The sequence below is a fragment of the Platichthys flesus genome, chromosome 19 (assembly GCF_949316205.1).
Source record: "Platichthys flesus chromosome 19, fPlaFle2.1, whole genome shotgun sequence".
NCBI classification, from domain to species: domain Eukaryota; kingdom Metazoa; phylum Chordata; class Actinopteri; order Pleuronectiformes; family Pleuronectidae; genus Platichthys; species Platichthys flesus.
In genome coordinates, this window is record NC_084963.1 from 18,560,826 (window position 1) to 18,566,984 (window position 6,159).

Here is a 6,159-nt window from a genome sequence, read left to right on the forward strand (position 1 = left end):
AGTCTACTTTCACTTTTGACAGAAAAAACGAAAGTGGAGTCAAGAGCAGCACTTTGATTTCACTTTCATTTTGACAGAGACGCCACTCTCTGCTTCATGGCTTCATCACATCAATCAAGCTTTTCACCATTTATCATCATATAGTTTAGAATCGCTTTCATACTTCATTCATACATTCAGCTTCATTCACTGTGTCTTCACTGGCTACATTAACGCAGACAATCGTGTTGTAAAGGTTGTAGGAGAAATTATTACAAATTAAATTATTATAATCGACAAATTAAATTTCCCTGAGATCAATTAATTAATGAATCAATCTATCTAAGTTATATCAGTAAATTAATTAAATGAGAAACAAATAGCTTTATATTGAATACATTTATATCGATATAGTTTATGATTCTGACACATGTATTTTCACCTGCTGCCGAAAAGAGAAATTATAGTGGAAGTAAATAGAAGAAATTATATTAAATACTAAAGTAGGATGATCAAAGTTGAAGATGTGACGTTCATTTTATTATTCGTCATATCTTAATGTTTTATATTATTTATAGTCCCAAAACACTTCTTTGTGAACACAAGGTGGCAGCAGTGTGCCAGCTGTGATAAAACTCCCCAGGTTTCCTCACAATAAATAGCTTGTGTTTTTTTTATTTCACTTATAATTATGATGATTAATAATACATGTAATAGTAATAATACTGAAATAACATTTGTTTACAGATTAAAGTATTTCATCACAAAAATAAACAAAATATTTAAATGAGTACATTAAAACCCGATAATTGTTTGAAAATGCATTACGCATATAATAACATAACACAATATTACTACTTTACTGCGCTTCCAAGTCTGAGGATGAAAATGAGTCTGATGTGTTGTCCCACTGACATGTATTGTGGTGTATTACAGTATAAAGAAGCGAAGCCAAAATGAAAATACTTGAGAATATTACCTAAGTAAAAGCATCTAGTTACTGTCCAACTCTGCATGTTAAGGATTTACAGTAACAGCAGAGGAGCACAGCTTCTGGTCCAGCTGTTCCAGATGCTTCAGCAGAGGAGCCTTGAACACTTAATTTACGCGATGTGTAGATTCGGCCCAAAATCAGAGAAGTGAAAGCTGAGCCTGTGGCACCAGATGGTCGTGGGAGTTCGGATGCAATAGGATGAGAATCAGGGGTCGCGGGACAGACAGAAGATTGGAGTTGATGCTAATTGCAAGAAACTGCTGTCAGCCAGTGAAACAGGAGTAAAAACAACATCCCATCACCATAAATGTTGGGTCACACAGATGGTCAAAATCAGTTTCATGGAAAAGGAATCATCCACCGGAACAATGAAAGAGGAGCCATCCACATCTTTAACTTAAGTAAAAATAGCAACGACAAAGCCCTGCATTCTAAACCTTCTTCAACTAAATGCAGATACTAATGTTCACTTATTGCAAAAAGTAAAAGTAGTTATGGTGCAGGAAAAAAAACCCTGTGAATGTTTGATATTTATTATAACTGCACTAATTGTTATAGGTGGTACTTTGATGGTAAGGCTAAACTTTATACTTAGCAGTTGAGTTCATTCTAATTCTGCATGTAAAATTTAATCTGTAGTAGAGTCAAAAGGTAATGATTGGTAGTAATAACAGTCCCGTTCTTTTTTAAAGATTTTGAATGCAGGAGCTTTACTTATTTTTAAACTGTTGTGTGGGTATCTTGAAGTATTTTCTTTCACCTCTGCCCTGTTTAGTCTCAAAACCTGCTGCAGTGATCACATGTACAAGATCCGACTGCAGAGACTTTTATTTTTTCAAGTTTTCAGAGTGATTTTCATTCCTTGTCTCATTTCAAGCCTTGTGTTCTGTCTTGAATTTGTATGATATTTAAAACTTGAACCCAGTCCCCTGCTGAGGAACTGACCTTAGAGCAGTTTAGGTGCTGCGCAGATTTAGCTGTTCCATGATAATTATTTGTTTATTTACTGCACTTTATACTGAAGTGCATCCCACACATTTTAGAACAATATTCAGAATCGGTATGGAGAGATTAAAAGTTGCATGTTGGTGATGGTTATTATTCACTACACAGTAGTACTGCATAGTAATTCATTAGCCTACAAATGAAAAGCCTGCTTTCAAAATGATAATTAAGCAAAAGTACATGAGTACTGTCAGTATGCGGTACTCAGTTTCTCACTCACTGCCTGGGCTGTATTGTTTCTATTTTAGCACTGCTATATGGTTTTGGTTATTATCACTGATGTCAGCAGTTGTTTCATGACATAGCTGGTTAAGGTGGAGTTAATGCATAACTAATCTCCCCAGTACATTATATTTTTTTATTCTAAATTTTGTATGTAAATAAAATAATAATGTATGAATTGACTAAAGGCGATGAACAAATACCCAGGACTGTTGTATAACAACGTGAAGCAGAAGAACAAAATCATTTGAAATAGAACAAATTTGAGTTCAGCTAGAGAAATGAGACGATTGACAAAAAATTCATAGGAATCTACTATAACAATAATTTCTGGCTTGATAGCTAACTAGGTTTGGGCTTAGGGATAATCTTTCTCAATAAGGGAACACCTTTCTTTATTTCCTAATATAGCAAACCATCAGTTCATGGAGAAAAGGAAAATAATCTACATTGGCTGCCCTTGTCTTGAATAAATGTACTTGCATTGAAGCAGGGGGAGGATTGTGTGAGGTTTGACGATGTGACAGTGGTGTTGTGGAGTAGCTGGAGGGCGAGTGCTGTCATGTGTTCTTGTGATGATGGTCATGTGTGTTGCTATTTCAGCTGGTAATGCTCCACAGCCATACAGTATGTGTGGCTGTGTTTGCCCACATGATCTGTCATGTGTCGGTCAGGAAACAGTGATTCGAGTACGCCCAGGCGACGAGCGGGCGGAGGAGCTCACTACCTCAGTCATCTCCATGCCTTTTTCTCGTTGTGTGTGTGTGTGTGTGTGTTATTGTGGGTCAGCCATTTCCCTGGAATGTTCTGCCTCTTGCCAAAGAGAAGTCACGACAAAGGAATGCACACACAACACTGCAGAAACAAAAGGATGACTTAAAAAGGCCAGAAAGTGAGGAGACAGGGCCCGATGTAAACGTGTCTCTCCTGTTTGTAACTGAGCCTCACGTACATGACGCATTCTACGCTATCCCCACCCCCCCTCACTTCAACACTTGTAGGGATGAATACTCAATAATAACAGCTACAGTTATGACATAGGTGTGTGCAATATGGTGGACCATCTGCCTGAACTCCACAGAACATCCCCATGGGCACAATTAATTCGCTGAGAAGACCATTTTTAGAGAAGGCAAAGATGGCTTTTTCCCGTCCTCTTCTTTAACCTTGCCTCCATCGAGAACAGCAGTGAGTTGCAGCACAATCTTCAGTCTGATAGAGCAGTCGGCTTTGCTTTCACTCCCAGTTGTTCCCTCTTTGTCTCCTCAACCCTCCCCATCGCCGCTCTGTTTTCATTTCTTTCTCCTGGAGGTCAGATAGATGCAGCACTGAGTGCAGGGTCAACACAATTTAGGTGTTGGCGTTTGCGACCCTCTGAGGTCCTGTGTGCGGTTCTGTAGCAGAGGAGTCGGTTACTACGTCCTGTGACATTGTGAAATGACTGCAGTGGATTGGAACTGTGAGTGTGTGTATGTGTGATTGTACTATGCGGCAGGTCGTGGGGGAGGAAGCAGCAAAGGCAGCGGCAGCAGCAGTGCTTGGAGTGTAGAGGTGGTGGTGTTGGGGGGGTGGGGGGTGGGGGGGCTGATATGGATAGTGCAGAGAAAAATGAAGAAATGGGAAATCTCAGCACCTGTTTCCAGGGCAACAGAGGTCTGCAAAACAGAGAGCTGGTTGGACTTTTTATTTTCCACGGTGCACTGCCCTCTGGCAAGATACTGCAGACACCTCTAATGACTCCAAAACACTCAGTGGCCCTGCTGCTGAAGCACTGACTGGCTTCAAGTGACACACACACACACACACACACACACACACACACACACACACACACACACACACACACACACACACACACACACACACACACACACACACACACACACACACACACACACACACACACACACACACACACACACACACAAGCACACACACACACACACACACACACACACACACACACACACACACACTTTGGGCACAAATTGGACTTCTTCAGATTTTAATTAACTGTATATCAATAACTTACCACAAATTAAACAGAAAGTGTGGGATGTAGGTTAGTTTGGGGTTTGAGTTGGCTTTCACTTCACTGCTGCACTTTGTTGATGTACTTTATGTACTTTGTTGATGTACTTTACTCGATTGAGTTCAAATATAATCAATACTTGATTATAATTGACCTATTATTCAGTGGGATTGATTTATGTGTACAGCACTGAGATGCTGGGGCTGTAAAAAAGAAATCTTACTATTACTGTTATTATTAATAGTAGTTTTAACATTACCCAGTAACTCCTCCCCCCTTTTACAGACATCCCAGCTTGCAACACTTTTTGTTACAGTCTTTTCTCTCGATGATTTTTCACCCACTCTTCCTGCAGAGCAGAGATATTTTTAGGTTTCCTTGCACAGCAGCACATTTAATGTCTACCTACCCACAGAGTTTTTATTCTCTTTTAGTTGCTGAATGCAAATGTACTTGTGATCATTGTATTAAGGCTCATAGAAATTCAAGATGGTTTATGCCTCTATGGTATGATATAAAAAGAAAAAAAATGATCTAATTAATAAATGTGACTAAATAAAACATATCCATGTTTACTACGTTTGTAATCAGAGCCACAATATTTGGCAGTAACTTAATTTTAGATATTCACAAAAAATTTACAAAAAGACCATCCAACTGAATAACTTCATAAACCTGTCTTTTTGTAGTCTGACAGAAAGAGTAATTGTTTCTATTTAAAATATATAACATTGATAATGTCAATCTAGTCATCACTTGTAGGGTTTTCAGGTTTTAGTCAACAGCTTGTCTTCCAGCAGCGCTGACAATTTGGATCAGATAACTGACCTTATAGAGGCAACATTTTTCAGAAGGTGGGGTTCTGCAATTGAATGTCAACCTGAAAAACTTCTTATTAAACTTTATGAACTCGCTGCAAGAATGGGCTCAATACTGAAAGCTGAACTCTTTCTTTTAAGCCTTGAACAGGAGAAATGAAGAACCTGAAGAAGATTTCACAGCAAAACTCTCTCATTATCTAGGACCCTCGGAGAGCAGAGACCAGCACACACCAGACCTCACAGACAAATATTCTAATTCATAATAAAGGATCTGGATCTGCCTCAAAGTTGAATAAGTTCTTCCCTGGCCCACGCCTCATCCCTCCACCAAGTTCGGTGCTTATCGGTTCAGTGTTTTTTGTGCAATCCTGCTGAGGAATATAAAGTTATGACAGTGATGAAAACATAACCTCAATGTTAAAGGTAAGATGTTTAGCATAATATTACCAAAAGTGATTTCCCTTAGTTAATAATGTCGATTGTGTGGAAAACTGTAAAAATCATTGACAAACCAAATCATACTGCATCTTCATTGAAGAAAAAAAAAACTTGTTATCGACCCCTGATGTAGAAAGGTAGTGCAACCTCTCACCTCATCTTTCAGGATGACAGGCACATATTGTGGTACGACACTGTTCCATCTGGCTCGATTCTCAGTGATGTTCAAGTCAGGGGACTGTGCAGAAGTAGTTCATTCATGATGGTGAAGCCATGTGTCAAGTGATCAGCAGCAGGAGAGGCTGAACATCCCACCAGTCAAAACTGATTTTGAAAAAGCCTGCAAGCTGTGGCCTCTGCAGGAAAAATTGGACTGCATGACTCCAAATTTATGCGCATGCCACAGTTGCTTGAAAATGTCCTTTGGTGGAACGGATAAAATGAGAAAGTAGCAGTGGAAGATCATTTGAAGAAAAGCTCATTTTTAAATGTTTGGTTACTGCAGGAGTTGAATTCATGTTATGAAAAAGAAAAAAAAATCAACATAGCATGTCCAAACCTTTGCATGAATCTATCTGTACGTGTGAAGGTGGATGATTTGATTGTGCATGGGTCACACACCCACGTGATAATTTATAGGTGATGTCATTACAATACCCCCCCCCCCC